This window comes from Hemicordylus capensis, chromosome 1, assembly GCF_027244095.1.
Source record: "Hemicordylus capensis ecotype Gifberg chromosome 1, rHemCap1.1.pri, whole genome shotgun sequence".
NCBI classification, from domain to species: Eukaryota; Metazoa; Chordata; class Lepidosauria; order Squamata; family Cordylidae; genus Hemicordylus; species Hemicordylus capensis.
The window spans coordinates 371,155,122-371,173,303 of record NC_069657.1 but is presented as its reverse complement, the minus strand read 5'-3'; the positions used below and the strand labels follow the sequence as shown (position 1 = coordinate 371,173,303).

The window sequence follows — 18,182 nt, the reverse complement described above, 5'->3', positions numbered from 1 at the left end:
ATTCTGCAGAGCATATCTAGTCATCTATTCCCCTTCCACATTTCCTCTTCCACTTCCTTTCCCTTTTCATAAGAATCCTAGTAGAATGTGAGGAAGGGAGCAAGGGGTCTGCATTGAGTGAAGCGCAGAAGGAGATGGAGGTAGGTGTAAATGAATGCATCAAGTGAAGCAGCAGCACCTATTGCCACTACTGCAAAAGAAAAGAAGAAGGAATACAGGTTCATGAAGTGGGAGGTGACATTTGGAAAGATGCATCTTTTGAATCAGGGTGTGGTGCCACTGGAGGGAAAAGATTATATTTGACTTATTTAGTGAACAAAAAATCAGAGAAGTATTCAAGGTCACCTTACTAGTGAATGTTTATATATTCAGTCCCTAAGAGGGAGTGAACTGTGTCCAAGAATGCTTACAGGTCTGGCAGTTTACTGGAGGTCTCACTTAAATGGCTAGCTCTAGTTATCAGAAGGCCAAACTAACATTAACTTCTCATTAGTGCTGATTGGCTTAATTTTTCTTTTAGAAATAGCAACCAGATCAGTGGCAGAAACACAGATCAGGACTCTAGCAGGGGAGTAGTGGGGGCTTTAACTGTACTCCTGCAGCCTTGGAAAAGACTACAATTCCTAGAAGCACCCACACTTTCCCCAGGATTCTAGAAAAAGAAAAAGAAAGCCAAGGAAGAGACTGCTTTCCCACTATTGATTGATTGATTAAGTGCAGTCAAGTCGGTGTCGACTCTTAGCGACCACATAGATAGAGTCTCTCCAGGATGATCTATCTTCAACTTGGCCTTTTAGGTCTCTCAGTGGTGCATTCATTGTTGTCATAATCGAGTCCATCCACCTTGCTGCTGGTCATCCTCTTCTTCTCTTTCCTTCAACTTTTCCCAGCATTATGGACTTCTCAAGGGAGCTGGGTTTTTGCATAATGTGTCCTAAGTATGATAGTTTGAGCCTGGTCATTTGTGCCTCGAGTGAAAATTCTGGATGGATTTGTTCTATGATCCATTTGTTTGTTTTCCTGGCTGTCCATGATATCCTCAAAAGTCTTCTCCAGCACCAAAGTTCAAAAGCGTCAATACTTTTTCTATCTTGTTTCTTCAAAGTCTTGCTTTTTCAAAGTCCAGAGAGTGTCACTATATTTTCCCACTATACAGAGAATGAAAGTAGAGATAGCCTCTCCTGCCTCTGCTGGTAAGTAACTACAGGGGTCAGGGGAGAGGCTGAAGCAGTCTATGAGGCAAATCTCACAATCAGGCAGAGGAGCCATACAGGGTTTTGTGGGGAGAATGGGCTTAGCCCGCTCTCCCTGTGGATGATCAGAAGGCAGCCCTGTGTGGCTGGATCGGCTGCCCACATGACTGCTGGCTCCATCACAGAGCCGGCGGGGGCTGCAGGGATCAAGGGCCGTGCAGCCCCCAGAAGTTCCAGGATGCCCTGCACAAGTGCGCAGGCCATCCTGGAGAGACCCCCGAGTCTACTCGTGTGCCGCCACGCACCGCGGCAACACACAGGCAAAAAAACAAGGTTAACAGAGCACTCACTCCATTAACCTTGGCTAAGGGGAAGGGTATTTAGGGTTGCTAGCTGCCAGAAGCCGCACGGCTCCCGTTGCAGCACACAATCGCCCCAAAGCCGGCTAGGCTCCCATAGCCCACTTTTGGCCGATTGTAAGAATCGCCTCAAATTGTTTGAAAGCAAATTAGCCCAATTCGGCCATGGTTGCTTCAGTTCATACCATAAAGACAGTATCCAAAGTTCTGGTGATGGAATCAGGCCAACTCTGTTCCAAATGAAATTAGCCATTGAAACTTCACACAGCTTTATCAGCTCCTCCAGAGAAAGCAGCCAGAATTCTAGCAGCACCCCATACCAGTGAGCATTCCTGGATACATAGTTCACTCACTATAACTAATTATCTCTAGTAAAGCACCTTAGAAATCATTGGCATTTTGCTGCTGTATTACTTATTTTCCTGTGGAAATCACTGGTACATCTCTGTTTTGCAAATAATTGAATATACTATATCAAAAACGTTAAATGTTCATATCCAGCAAATTACACAGCTAATTAAGTCTAATTTCAATAATGCTCTAAAATGCGGTTAATAGATATTTGGGCTCTTGTTTTCATTCCATATACAGAACAACATAGAAAATGCATCTAATATGAAGATTTTAACTCTTGTTTTATTTTTTTATATGGGGATAACAGTTACCCAGGGTCTTAAGTAATGTCTTAAGTGCCAATGCTATGTGGGTTTTTAAAAATTTATTTTAGTGATGCTACTATACACAGAACTCCCAAGCATGTCCCACTATAATGAATGGAGGCTATATCAGCACAGTGCTTATGGGAAATACTGTAAAAGTCAAGCTTTGCTCTCATTTCTGTATGCGTATAAGGCTGGCACAGTCTGAGGTTGTTTTCTGAAGAGTTACACAGCATCATAGTCATATAAACCAGCACAGAATATAGACTCACAGGCTGTAAATTAGAAGTTAGGCATACTTCCATGAAAGGGAAAAGCCGGGAAATTGTTTTCACAATCAGACTGGTTCTCTAGAAACCATCTTGTAAACACACTTTAGTGCAATAATAAATGGACAAGCATTTGTAGAAGAAACCTTGCCAAATCACCCTTATTACTGATTGCTTTCATCCAGACTTTCTTTTTTCACAGGATCATGTTATGGGGTGATCGTTGTATTCAAGCATCTGACCTAATATGTGATGTGCACTGGCCATTTCCTGGAATGTGCTACCAGAATCCCATTTGGTTTTCCTATTTGGGGTTTTAGATAGTAAATACCACATTTAAAGGCCACATGTTTTGCCACTTTAAAAAACTTGAACGTGTTTAGTGGCTTATTCGCTCCTACTGATTTCTGGCCATCCTTGTCTTGACTCTGGATATTTCAACACCCAAACAGACAGAATTTATATGAGGGGCCATTTGAAAACTGAGCTATGGGGATCTATTACAGGTAGACATGTGACATTTTGTGAAGACTGGAGCATTTTGTATATGATGCAAATATATCTAGGGATGTGCAATTCTATTTGTGCACAAATTGATTTACGCCAAATTGAGGCGATTCACAACATGATTCTAACGTGAATCAAATCACCCTTAAAATAAAGGGGCTGATTCACATTAGCAACAAATTAGTCTGGATTCGATGCAAATTGATTTGCATGATTCAAGCAGCCATTTTGGCAGGCTTTCTCCCCTTGATTGGTTTTCTAGCACTGGCTTCTGATTGTTTTGAGACCTCCTTCCTTCTTGGTTGGCTTGTTGTCATTCAAATCAAATGTTTTTGATTTGGGGAGAGGGGCTCCCAATAATGCACTGTGCACTCATGCAGTGCATTATTGGGGCTTGGGAGGGTGGGGCGCCACATGGTGGTGCTTCCCTACACCCGACCCCTGGAGCTGCTGGGTGAGTGGCTGGGGGAGCCACCACTCATCTGAGCAGGCAATCCACCTGCCCAGAGACCGCTCTCTGATTGTCTGCAGGGAGTTAAGCACTTTTGGGCTTCCTTCCCACAAAAGAGGGTAGCCCTTCTCACCATTCGTGAGAAGGGCTTCTATGACTACAGAAAACAACAGAAGGGTGGGGTACCCTGCCACATGCATATACTAGCTATTAGAACTGACTATAGCCCTCTTCAGTTATGTTCTCCATGCATTCAGATGTCTGTACACATGTACATGTTTTTTGTGTGAATGACTGTATGTGCATTCATTTTAAAAGTTAACCTGGGTACAGACCCTCTGAAATGCAGGCTACAGGCAGAAAGTATACTGCTGTATGTGTGTTCAAAATAATGTGTGAATAACTTTATGTGCATACAGATCTGTATGTACATGCACTGTACAAGATTATACATGTGTTGAAGATGATGTGTAAATAGGGCTCCAAACTGCCCCAAAGCCATGATTTGAAACCACAATTGGATTTGTAAACCATGGTTTTACACAACCCTGGTTAATTCAAACCAGAGTACATACCTGCCAACATGTCCCTGAGCTGGGTCTCATGATCAGTGAGACCCGGTTTCTGCAGCAGAGCGGGGAGAGTGGGCTAAGCCCGCTCTCCCCGCTCACAATCAGAGTGGGAGCCCCGGGCGGACGGATTGGCTACCCACATGATTGTCGGCTCCGTGATGGATCTGGTGGGGGCTGGGGAGCTCAGGGGCTGCACGGCCCACGGAAGCTCTAGTATGCCCTCCATGAGAGTGCAGGGCATACTGCGGAGACCACTGGAGCCGGGAGGCGGCCTTTTGCCTCCTCTCCAGCGGTCTACTCGTGAATAGCCACAGCGCAGAGCTGTGCCGCAGCTACTCACTATCGGGAAGCCCAGGTTTGTGGAGTCCTTGCTCCGCAAACCTGGGCTTAGGGGAGGGCTACAAAAGTGGGCTAGCCGTTTGTAAGCCACCGGGCTCACCAGTGAGCCCGGTGGTTTACACAAGGAGCAAAAATTGGGATAGGCTCTCCTAGCCTGATTTTTGCTGCTTGTGAGAATAGCCCCCCTATTTTCCCATTCACCTGAAAGGTAAAATAGGGGTTGTGAGTATGGAGTTAGCCCCAATTCAGATGTAACAACAGTCTAACAAGCCATCTAAGGGAGTAAGGAATCTGTACAAGAGATGGGGAAAGAAACTGTTCCTGAGCTTGAAACCACAGTTTGGGGTAACAGCTGAGCCAGACCACAGTCTGCTCACATCAATCACTGAAATAACCAATTAAATTGCTACCAATTTCACTCTGGTACACTTCTTCAAATAGTCATTTGAAAACACCCACAAAGCAGGGCAAAGAAGAAAAATGCCGCAAGCCACACTGGCATTTAAACACCACAACAGTAGTGACAAGAAGCAAATCCTCATTTGAGTTTCTTTCCCTTGTAGGAAAATGAGTTTACATAATTCATGTTTGTTCTTAACAACAGTTACTGGAGCAAACATCATTTGCCAAAAATGAGATGCATCCCATACTCAGTCATAATCTGCAACATGGACAGCAGAACTGGGGCCATTATTTATTTACTGACTTGGTATGTTAACAGGATACTAGATTTAGCACAAGGTAAAACTAGCTATGTAATGGTTCAGAGTTCACACACAACGTGCTGACTTTGTTTACCAGGGATATGCAAACACTTTGCTCTTATTGGCAACATAATTCAGAAATAGCTTGGAAGGAAAACCAAGATCACCCAGAACAAAAGGATAAATTCAAATATTAGAGATGTCACTGAAGTTTCACCTAAAGGAATATTTGAAGCAAATTTGAAAGTCCTTCCTCAGGTGAGACATCCAAGAAATTTCCTTGGAAGCCAAGACAAGACAAGTGAAATTTCTCAGGAGATTTCTACAGAGTCCTTGCTTGTCACCAGATTTCACCCAAAGCAAAAACTGAAGTGAAAGTGAGAATTCATCCTCAGGCAAAACAGCTGATGAATTCCAAGCAAAGAGATTCAATAAGACTTGTGAAATGTCTTGGGAGAATCCCACATGTCCCATTTTTAATGCTGCCTTATATGGAGTCAGATCATGGGTCCTTCTAGCCCAGTACAGGTGGCTTTCGTTATTTGTGTGGGTTCTGTTCCCGTCAGTTAGCACAAATATGGAAACTGTGAATAAAGAAACCTTACCCCTATGGGAATCAAGGGGGTTAGTTCCTTACTCGGGGGGGATCAGTAAAAAAGCAGGGAGGGGCAGAAATAAGGATAGAAAAGCATAGTACCTTGTTCTCCAGGTCTCCAGGAATGTCCCCCAAATCCACAAAATCCTATTTTTTTAAAAAAAGTCACAAAATGGCTCTGTGCTTCAAAATGGCAGCCAGAAATGACATCAGAAGTCATTTCTGGCCACTCAGGAACAGCTGACAAGTCAAAATTGTCTATTTTTCATGCTACAGATAAAGAAGCTGGGTCTCTAAGACCCATCTGAAGATACATGAAACCGTGATCCATGAAACTGCAGATAATGAGGATCTCTATGACTGGAATCTCCAACAGGAGTCCTTCCCAGCTCTGCTGTCTGGGACCCAGGAACACTCTAGGCATCTAGTTCCCTCCTTTTTGTCCTCTAAATAACCCTCCTCCACTGCATGAATGAACATGATTCCCCGTGCATGTTGTTAGTCAGGATGTTGACCACAGATCTTGTAAAGGCTGGAACTAACTCCTGCCCAGGGTATAAAGACCACACAGCAGCCCATTCTAAAAGTAAATTAAAAATTATATTCCTCTAGTAAAATATTCTAGGATAGCTGAGTTACAGCTGATTTGGACATGTTTATTGAAGTGTTATATCCTCAAACAGTAATGTACCACCTTGGTTTACACATGGGAAGTAATTGTGCACCCCTAGGAAAACTGTGCCACATATGAAAAATAGACATTATATCTTTTTTCACAAAGCGTACCATTTTCATGTGAGGAGCACTTTCAAAACAAATGACTCCTCGTGTGAAAACTGAATTGTAACATTCCTATGTGAGAACTATACCCCAGTTCTGCACATTTGAATTTACCCTTAGCTAAACCTCACTGCGAGCCACCTAATGGCACAGTGGGGAAGTAACATGCCTAGGGAGCAAGAGGTTGCTGGTTCGAATCCCCGCTGGTATGTTTCCCAGACTATGGGAAACACCTATATCGGGTGGCAGCAATACAGGAAGATACTGAAAGGCATCATCTCATACTGCATGGGAGATGGCAAAGGTAAACCCCTCCTTTCCAGTTAGCCACTCAACAGCGACAAAATGATTCCGTTCAGGCAAATTGCATTCAAATGTAAATAGCAAAGCACGCAGCAGGAGGAGGAGACTCTCGAAAACGAACATCCAAAAAAACCAGCAACCTTTTTACGCCGGACATACATTTTATCAATAACTTGTAGCGATTAAATCCGAAACAAAGCTTCGGAAATTTGAACGGCACCCTGCTGTCAGTGTAGGGACTGCGGTGTCACAACACAGGAAGTGTTGAAGCATACTTCAGAGATACTCCATGACCCCGTTGCAGGGTCTAATCTGGAAAGCGCCCCGGATTCTACCAGAGAAAACCACATGGCTCTGTGGTTGTCCAGAGTTGACACCGACTCGATGGTACAACGTTACCTTTAAATCTCCCTGCAGAGATTTCCTTCCAGGATGAACACAATAGGAGGAATCTGGAGACAATTAAGTGTACTTAGGCCCCACTGAAGTTAATGAGAATTAGGTACTTTTATTTCAGTTTCACTGACTTTACTGGGACAGACATGGGCTTAACCTTTTATGAATTGTGCTCCATGACTTTTGCTGTTAAAGAGGGAGAAAAATCTGGTCCACATATCCCACTTCTGCCTGCACAACTGAGAGGCAGAGGGGGCTGAAAATAAACATGGGACACAGGAAGGCATGACTCTGTGAAGGGGAGAAGAAACAATGACAGTAAATCTGTACCAAAGTTCCTTTGCAGAGCAGCCCTTGCAGCATACAAAATGTTGATGGATGAAGTCATGAAAATGTACAGGGACATTGTCCCCTTGCCAGGCTGTGAGCCTTTTTCCCCGGTGATGAGCACTCCCAGGAATCTATGACAAGCATGTCCTGTGCACGGTGGTGAAAAATAAATAATAGTTCTTCTACAAGGTAATAACTTGGTAACTAAGGGATAATGAGAAGCCCTGGCTGTAATTGAGCCTAAGTAGCTATTGCAATGAAATGACTGGGAACCAAGCCTCATTACGAGTAGCCGCATGTTCGGTGCTCCTGAAGCCTCTCTGAGAACATGCACTAACAATGATGTATTTACACTGTTTCATATTCCTGCGGAAGCCATTTAATTCATACAGACAGAGGAGGCCCCAGGGAGGACTTGACCTTGAAGCTTGGCCTGGTAAGTACTCTCCATCTGAATGAATAAAATGACACTTTTTTCTTCCTCTAAGACCAAGCTCTTGCCTGTAGAGAAGGGACAGTGACATCCAGGCTTGTCAGTGACTTAATTATATGATAAGCGCTATGGCAAGGGATGAGGAAGCACCTTTTCAACCTGCTCCAGGAATAGCATAGATGCATTTTTCAAAGCCCCGGCTCATCCCACAGGCCGTGCCCTACTCCAACATTTGGATTTAGTCAGCACTAACATCATGGCAGCTGCTGAGAGCCCACTGCTAAACCCCAAGACCACCTCTGCATTTGTAGCCTTAATGTGAGGGTGGTAGAGCAACTTTCCCAAGACCCAGCCAGGAAGGAAGGGCCCACAGAGGGCAGTTTTCTGAAGGCCCCTTGACACAGCCCTGGATCCCATTCTTCCCCTCAGTAGGAATAACAAAAAATGTGTGTAGCTCAGTCACGCTAACTAGGCCATAGCCCAGTAAGCCTGGAAGTCAATCATATGCCCACATGAAATCTGCTCAGAAATATCATTGGGGATCCTTTTGTATATGGGGGAGGCTGTCATCCCCTCCCTGTTTTCAGACCATTCATCAGGAATACCTCTATCTCTGGCCTGCTCACCAGTTTTTCACACTAATGGCCAGGGCCTTTTTAAGACACTGAGAGGCTGAGGGTGGGGTGGGGAGGGTGGGTGGGGGCAACACATTCATCTGAGCTACTACCCACTTTCTTCTTGCTGACTGATGTACGCAGTAGAATGTAACATTTGTACAATTTCACAAGAGTGCTGTTATGCAAGTCTAAAAATAGCACAGAGTTGCATGACAGTGTGGCCATTCTACAGAACGGTGACTTTGTCACACAACCCCATTTGCACAATTTTGCCTCCCCACCTCAGTGACTTGGGAGGCGGAAGATTAAGCCCCTCTCCTGCAGCACCATAGCCCCAACACACACACACAATCTACATTTACTCTTAAAGTAGAAAATTAGAGAGAGATGGACAGCTAAGAGATTGGTTGCTATCTTGCATAGCTGTGTTTTGAGCAGGGGTGGAGCCACCATTGGGCGAACGGGTTCAAAGAACCCAGGCTGCCAATGGGAAAAGGCCGCCGAGCCCCATGGCTCGGGCTCCATAGGAGCCCAGAGCGAACTCTCCCCTCCCACGCCTGGGCCACAGAGACCCTGGGCAAACACTTTGCCAATTATTTCAGGCAGCTCCGACTGCCCGATAGAATGTTTTTTCCTTCCTCTCCCTTTCTGGAGGAAGAGGAAGGGGAAAACATCCTATCAGGCAGCCGATGCTGCCTGAAATTATGAGCTAAGAGCTCGTTCGGGCTCTCGGCAGCCCAGGCCACGCCCCCTTGTCATGTGCAAAGGGGGCATGGCCTGGGCTGCCGAGAGCCTGAACGAGCTCTCAGCACGTCATTTCAGGCAGCATTGGCTGCCTGATAGGACATTCCCCCCTTTCTCTCCCTCCAGAGAGAGAGATGAAGGGAAAAACATTCTATCGAGAGGTCTGCGCTGCCTGAAATAACTGGCGCAGAGTTCACTCAGGCTCTTGGCAGCCCGGGCATGGGAGGGGGGAGTTTGCTCTGGAGCCCAAGCCACGCCCCTGTGTGTGTGATGTCACGCGCACTGGTATTGGAGGGAGCTGCCAAGCAGGGCTGGACAGAGGCCGCTGCTTGGCTGGCTCTGCGCCTGGTTTAGAGCAACTATTATTCTAAATGATTAAATAGGTTTGTATACTAAGCATACATACAGAAGAAACAAAAACCCTTTGCTTATTTAAAAGAAAGGGTTAACTATTTTGCCTGCTTACAGAAGTCTTTGCACTGAAGGGTGAAAGGAAGACAGGAAGAATTCCATATGAACATATGAAACTGCCTTATACCAAGCTCAGTATTGTCTACACAGACTGGCAGTGGCTTCTCCAAGGTTGCAGGTAGGAATCTCTCTCAACCTTATCTTGGAGGCAAGGGCGGAGCTATTATTGGGCGAACGGGTTCAAAGAACCCGGGCCGCGCCCAATCAGGGGCCGTGCATTGTGGCCCTGACACGCCCCCCCCGCGTCTGATGTCAGACGCAGGGGTGCTGGTTTAGCTCCAAAGCGGGGGCCGCACGACCCCCATTCAGGAGTTAAATGGCTGCTGCATTCATGGCGTGGCCAGGAGCAGCTCTTCCCTGCCTTAAAGGCAGGGAAGAGCCGCTCCTGGCTGCGCTGCGAAAGCAGCACCAGCCTTAGTTTAGCTCCCGAAGGGAGTTGGGCTCTGTTTGGGAGCCAGACCATGCCCCCCACATCTGACATCAGATGCGGGGGTGGGGTCAGCAGGGCCGCCACTGGCGGTCAGGCTCCTCACCTGCTTGGAGGTGCCAGGGAGGGAACCTGGAACCTTCTGCATGCAAACATGCAGAAGCTCTTCCCAGAGTGGCCCCATCTCCTGAGAGGAACATCTTACAGTACTCAGATGTAGTCTCCCTTTCAAATGCAAACCAGGGCAGACCCTGCTTAGCAAAGAGGACAATGCATGCTTGCTATTACAAGATCTAGCTCAGTACAGTCTACTGACTGGCAATGGCTTTTCAGGGTTTCAGGAGAAGCCTTTCCCAGGCCTCCCTGGAGATGCAGGGGGTTGAATGTGGGACCTTCTGCAAAGTGACTAGTGAGTGACAGCCCCTTCCCAATTCTACCTCTTGTTCAATTCTACCTTGGTTGCCAACAGCAATTAAGATATGAGGGCAGAGCTAGATTTGGGTATCGCCTTAAAAAACACCAAGGTGCTTCAAAGTTCACACGATTAGTGTGAAGTGCCTTACTGGGCTCTGTGGAGAGAGTGGGCTTAGCCCACTCTCCCCATAGATTATCATGCCTGCAGCCCTGGGAAGCTGGATCGGCCACCCACATGACTACCAGCTCCGTCATGGAGCTGGTGGGGGATGTGGGGATCGGAGTCTGCTCAGCCCCAGAAATCCCAGGATGCCCTGCACAAGTGCACGGGGCATTCTGGAGAGACTCCCGAGGCCGGAAGGCTGGCTTCAGCCTCCTGGTCGCTATGCGCTGCGGTGGCACATGAACAAAAAACCAAGGCTTGGGTCTAGATAATCAGTTTCCTCCAGGACTGTCTAGAGCTGAGAGGCCACCACCCTCTCAGTCAACTTGCCCAAACATGGGAGATTAGAGACAGGCCTATCCTGTAGGTTTTTTCAAGTATGGTCAAATGATAGCCTCCTTAAGACAAGGAGGCATCCTACCCTCCCTCAGAATCATTTATTATGTTTACCAGACCCTCTCTGATAATCTGATTGTTCTATAAAATAAGTCAGGATAGGCAAGGATCAAGACAGCAAGTGATAGGATGCACAGTCTGAAACACCTTGTCCACATTCTCAGGAGTCACAAACTGAAAGTGATCTTGTCTGACCACATAAGAGTTGCCAAAACGGTTTCCACAGAGAAAACAATAACAAAGTAATAAGATGGATCCCTGAACCCAAAGGGCTAACAGTCTACAAAGAAACAGACAACAGACACCAGCAACAGCCACTAGGGGGATGCTGTACTGGGGTTGGATAGGGCCAGTTGCTCTCCCTCTGATAAATAGAAGAGTATCACCACTTTTAAAGGGTGCTTTTTTGCTCAATTAGCAGGGGACTAATTGAAGAATCCAGTTCAGCCCAAATACGAGAGATTTTGTCCATGAAAAAATAACTAAAAGCATCACAATGGGTAACCGAAGATTCCAAATTTGTATTCAAGGGGGAGGCGACACATACTAGCCCTCTCACAACCCTAGATAACTCTGCTGGACATGAACATACTTATGTAATGCGGGCAGAAAAGAATTGAGTCTTTGCTGAGAGTATTGCCAGAGCATGGATCCTCAGATGTTCTCTATGTTGGATTGGGATGTGCGAACGGGTTCGCATCCGAACCAGTTCAAATTTGAACCAGGGTGGTTCGAAGGTTCGAATTCAAACCGAACTAGCCATCAGGTTCGAGCTGCAGGTTCGAATTCAAACCAAACAGGGGGTGGTTCAATTCAAACTGGTTTGAACCAGTTCAGACATCCAAAAGTGGGTGGGGTGGTAGCTGGCACCCATGGCTACCTACCACCCAAACCCCAAAGCAATCAGACACTCGTACGATTTTTTATGAATTTTTGAAAATAATTTTTATTTCTTTTCTCATAGGGTATAATGGGACTCGAACCATCCCATTATTCCCTATTGTGGAGCACTCATGGGTGCCAACAACCACCCAAACCCTGAAGCAATCAGACACTCCTTTGATTTTTTATGAATATTTGAAATATTTTCAATTATTTTTCTCATAGGGTATAATGGGACCCAAACCAGCCCATATCCCCTATTGTGGAGGACCCAGGGGCACAAAAGTGGGGTGGGTGGTAGACAGACAGGGGTGCCTACCACCCACAAAACTCCAAGGTTAGCAACCCATGGGGGTGGTTTGCACTAAACCACCACTCACTCTGGGCCACCCCAGCACCCCACAAGTGGCTTTAATGTTTTTCTCCATAGGGAAGAATGGAGGTTTCAGCAGCCCCATAACTGCACTTGGGGGGTGCTGGGGTGGCCCAGAGCGAGGGTGCCAACCCCCCCCATGGGTTTCTAACCCATGGGGTACTGGGTTTTGTTGTTTCCGTAGTGTTCTGAGTGTAGATTCTATGGTAGCATATAAGATTTGCAATGACAAACCATGAATCCACTCTCATTGCTAACCTTAAAGACACATAAACTTCAAAAATCACTTAAAAATCAGCCCTTTGCTCAATTCCTTTCAAATAATTCTGATAGCTTCCTTGCCCCACTTGAGCACTACCACCCACCACACTCTGCTCTAGGCCACCCCATTGCTCCCGATGTGAAGCTATACATTTGCTGACACCTCCGTGCTTCTTTATGGAGAAAAACCTTAAAGTCACGTAAACTTCAAAAATCACTTAAAAATCAGCATTTGCCCAATTCCTTTCAAATAATTCTGATAGCTTCCTTGCCCACCTTGGGAACTACCACCCACCACACTCCATTCTAGGACACCCCTTTCTCCCCAGCCTGAAGCTATACATTTGCTGCATTCCTCAATATTCTCTACGAGGAATTCCAAAATAATTTTAAAATTCACCAATAATCAAAGGAGTGTCTGATTGCCTTGTAACTTTTGCGTGGTAGGCACCCCTGGGTGTATACCACCCACCCCACTTTTGTGCCCCTAGGTGCTCCACAATAGGGGATATGCGCTGGTTCAGGTCCCATTAGACCTTTTGAGAAAAATAATTGAAAATATTTCAAATATTCATAAAAAATCATAGGGGTGTCCTATTGCTTCAGGGTTTGCATGGTTGTTGGCACCCATGGGTGCTCCACTATAGGGAATAATGGGCTGGTTCAAGTCCCATTACACCCTATGAGAAAACAAATAAATATATAATTCAAAAATTCATTTAAAAATCGTACAAGTGTCCGATTGCTTTGGGGTTTGGGTGGCAGGTACCCCTGGGTGCCAGCTACCCCCCTTCCCATTTTTGTATGTCCAGACCAGTTCTAACCAGTTTGAACTAGTTTGAAACAGTTCAAATTCGAACCGAACCAGGGGGAGGTTCGAGCAAAACCAAAACTGAACCACTCCCTCCTGGTTCGAATTCGAACTGAAATGGGCAAACTGGTTTTGTGCACATCCCTAATGTTGGGAACCTGTCAGATTCGAGTGGAGTCTTTCTCCATTTGTGCTCCAGTCATCTAGATCACCACTTCAGCTTCAATAATTATTCCAAACACCACGGGGCTAATTTTGAAGCAGGTTGGAGAAGACACTTAGGACAGAATCACTGGCAGAGCCAACTCAAAACCCTTCCAAGACTTCTTGGAATCCTATTGGATCCAATAACCTTCTTGGGTGGACCAGCTTAAAGGGTCCTTCATCCCTGCAGAGCTGGATTGAAAGTCCTACCCTAACCATGACAATAGCAAAATAACAGGAATTCCCACCCACAGAACACTACCCGATCAGAGTAAAGGATAAAATCAAGCTTGTGACCAGCAACATGCTTAGGTCCAGAGACCACTTGGAATAGGCCTACAGTCATCATGGCTGCTATGAACTCCTGAGCCGCTCTTGACAACCCAGTCCCATAGTGAACTTTGAAGTCCCCCAACACCAACAGTCTGGGCAACTCCAATGCCAACCCTGCAACCAGGTCAGTCAGCTCAGTTAGGGACTGCATTAAGTAGTTAGGTCAGTCAACCAGGTCAGTTAGGGACTGCATTAAGTCAACCAGGTCAGTCAGCTCAGTTAGGGACTGGGTGTTCAGTACACCAGCAGTAGTCCCAATCGATCCTTGGTCCCTAGGCTTAGGTGCAAACACTCGATATGGGCTATTTCTCTGACAAGGATCTTGGTAAGGTAGGCAATGTTCTTGTAGACCACAGCCAGACCACCTCCTCACCCACCTGCTCTATCAGAGAGTATCCTCCTGGGAGAAGCTGCGACCAGACTGGACCACTAGCCTCCCTAGTCAATAGGTTTTGACAACTATTCTTGCCCCTAGAATCTTGAGAGCGGGCTGGTGGCAGACACGTTGCCTCCGTTTCTCTGAAAGCTCCTGGACCAGATGCCCATCATTGCACTAGTAACCCATCCGCACTATCATCACTTTGCATTTGCTGTGCCCAAGGCCTGCTTGAAACCCTTCAGTCAGGTGCTTGCCAGGCATCCTCAGACACCCCTCCAGCGGCATGAAGCACTGACCTGGACTTGGACTTGGAATTTTCCAGTCCTCTGCTTGAAATTCAACCCTCTGTTTGAGACTACTTCTCTTTGCCTTGGCAGATCAAGACAGATAACGCTTCTTTCCTCTTCCCTCCTCTATTTTTGATTTCCCCACAACTGCATGACTTTGCATCTCTTCCCAGACAGAACCATTCCCACCTCACCCTCCTCTCTCTGCACCTCCCTCTCCTGAGACAACCTTCAACCCAGGGGCGTAACTAGGTTGGAGTGGGCCCTGAGACAAGATTCTTAAATGGGCCCCCCGCCGAGAAATTTTTTAATAATAATAATAATAATAATAATAATAATAATAATAATAATTCGATTTCTATACCGCCCTTCCAAAAATGGCTCAGGGCGGTTTACAAAGAGAAAAAGGTGCCTCTTTGCCCAGTTAGCAGGGGACTTTTATTCTCACATTTCTGTCCTCATTCAAAACATACAAAAAACAGATGTACAAAATTGAGCAAATGAGAAGACACTAGAAACACTAATTATTAAAATGGGCCCCTTGCTGCAGATTAGCAAAGGAGACTTTCAACCATGCAGGGTGAGCCTATGTTTGTTTTCTCAGAATTCTGAACCAATTCAGTAAAGTTTGATTCCAGGAGGTTTTTCACAAGAGGCTTTTAAAGCCCTTTAAGACACATCTCCTCTGGAATGGAGGTGCTGCATTCACATGTTGGCCAGATTTACCCTAAGGGGAAAAAATATAAAAGCACAACACATGCATCACAGTTCTCACTCATGTCTCAGTTCTCACTCAGACCTGGGTTGCAAAACAACTTGAACATAAGTGTATTTATGAATTAATTAATTAATTAATTAATACATAAATTTGTTCCAGAAGTTTTTGTAATTTCCTGCCATGAAACAAGCCACTTATAGGACTTTTTAGAGGGTTTTTTTTAAGCCAGCAAATTTTCCAATCAGTTTTAAATTAAATATTCAGAGACTTCTCAGTCTCCCCCCCCCCATCAAAGCCCTATGGCAAGCAGATCCCTATATAGGTGGTGGGGGGAGTGTAACCACAAAAAGGAATTCATATTCTACCTGGCAAAGGCTGAGCTGTCTGGCCTGGGAAGAGGGTCTGCTGCAGAGAGCTGTAGTGGCCACTCTGACTGCCAGCCTTCTTCCTGGGGCTTGCCAGCCTACTCGAATTCAGGCTTCACTGAGGCCTACACGGAGGCCTCCCTGGAAGCCCCGCCCACCCGCCGATCAGCTGAGAGGCGCCAGGGAGAAAAGCAGCTTGCCTGCTGCTTTGATTGCCGACCAGGACGACAAGCAGGAGAGGGGGCAAACAGGGCAAGTGGCTGAAGGGTCTTGGGGCTGGGCAGGGGGCAATGGGGAGTCATGTGAGGTGTCTCTGGGGGGCCCCTCAAGGCAGTGGGGCCCCGAGACGACTGCCTCCCCCTGCCTAATGGTAGTTACGCCCCTGCTTCAACCATCTCTTGAATTATACCCAATAACTAAAATATTACCACCTTTTAAAAATAATCCTTTTGCTTTATAAAACAGGTCTTGTCTGAAATAGTCCTGATCTCTAGACTCTGTCTTTTTGTGATCTCTGCTTTGATGTTCAACTGTCCAGACTAAGGGTCCAAAGTTATGCAAACAGGTATTGACAATGGGCTTGTAGTGGGAGCTGCTTCTACCTGGTGGACAACCCCTCCCACTGCCTGGTCAGAATCCTGTGGCTGCAGATGGGAAAAGATTCCCCCAGCATCAGAGCAGTTTACCCCAGAACCGATTAAGTGTTCCTGCAGGGAAACTACCCCAGGATGTGCAAAATAAGTGCACACATGCATAGGGTATACAGGCTTGCACAAGCATGGCAACGTACAATCAAAATTGAGATTGCAAGTTCATTGGGTTAGAGATCTGTCATTTACTTAAACTACTCTGCAAAGTGTTGCGATTGATTCCACAAAGGATGTCTATCAGCCAATCAATAAGCAGAAGGGTCAGTATAGATTTAGCACCAGCCAACAAGACCTAGGCCAAACAGGAAGGACTTCATTCCTATTGTGGTAGGCAGAACGCTGTTGCCATTTGGCTACACTGCATCTATGTTGCTTCCCTGGAAGGGAGGAAGAGCTAGTAAGAAAGTGTGGTCCTGCATGTTCCTCTACCTGAAGCTGCTTTGAGAACTTTTGTTTAAAACGGTTGAACATCTTTACCAGCCTTTAAAAGAGCCCATAAGATGCATTTTTTTTAAGCCTGGCTTTTTAATAATGTTTGAATGTTTTAAATTGTTTTGTTTTCATTGTATTTATTTTTGTGAACTGCTTAGAGCCTTTGAAATCAGGCGGTATGTAAACTGAACAAATAAATAAATAAAATAAATAAATAAATGTGGTATGTAAATAATTTTTAATAATAAATTGGGGTATTCATTATACGAACTAAGTGAACAGATCAAATCAGGTTTGCCATCTTTTTGCTCCTATGCGATCTATGCCATTTTATTTAATTATTTATATTTATGTAAACTACTTTGGGAACTATTGTTGTAAAGCGGTATATAAATACCTGTCAAATTTGTATCCTATCTTGTATCCTATCTTTGTATCCTATCATTGTATCTCTGGTGGCAAGAAAAGCTGTACCTGCTGGATTTCTGCTAGTCCCTCAGCTGATAAAAGGGCAAAAGTTCTGTCTGGGGAAAAGAAGGCAGCCCCAGAGAACTGATTCAAGAATACACTCTGGAAGTCTTAACCACAGGATATAGAGGAGGTCTTGAATTCAGCTGAATCCACTCAGGACTTCATAGTATTTAAGAGAAAATCTTTGCCATGAGCCCCACTGCCTGCTAAGATCATCTGGAGAGGTTTGCCTGTGACTGCCACCAACTCATCTGGTGGCTACTCAGGAACGGGCTTTCTCCATTGCAACCCATGGACTTTGAATTGCACTCCCTGTTGAAATAAGAGCCTCCCCATCTCTGGCAAATTTTTAAAAGGCACTAAAGACACATTTATTCACCGAGGCTTTTAATTAGATTTATAGTTTTAAATAATTTTAATACAGGATTTTAAATGTTTTCAATCTTTTAAATGATCTTAATTGTTCATTGATTTAATGTTTTAAATGATTTTAATTGTAAACTGCCCAGAGATGCAGGTTTTGGGCAGTATAGAAATATTTCTAAACAAACAAACAAACAAACAAATAAATAAATAAATAAATAAATAAATAAAATAGATCACAAACAGCACTGTCAGTGATAACTAGAAGGCTGCCAGGCTCACTGGCTCCATGCAGGAAGCTGTAAACCACAGCCCGTGGGACAACTGTTATCACACAGCAGCCTGTATAATGAATGTGGTATGGCTCACCACATACTAACAACCACTCCGTGGAGCTAGCTTGTTTTAAACCATGTCTCCACTGATTGTTCTTCATGGCTCAAGCTTTGAAAGGTTTTTGTGTGTGCGTGCTGTACATCATTAAGGAACAGAAGACTAATAGCTTGCTTGTACCATTTCCCTTTTTATTTG

The 18,182-nt window shown here is 45.3% G+C and overlaps 1 long non-coding RNA gene across 1 annotated transcript in view; it reads right to left on the bottom strand.

The window, feature by feature from the left end:
- Positions 1-15,843, bottom strand: part of LOC128339922 (uncharacterized) — a 36,470-nt gene extending 20,627 nt beyond the window's left edge. Inside the window, exon 1 of the long non-coding RNA XR_008313328.1 lies at positions 15,736-15,843. This is a non-coding gene — a long non-coding RNA (uncharacterized LOC128339922). The remainder of the gene's footprint in view (positions 1-15,735) is intronic.
- Positions 15,844-18,182: the final 2,339 nt, after the last annotated feature.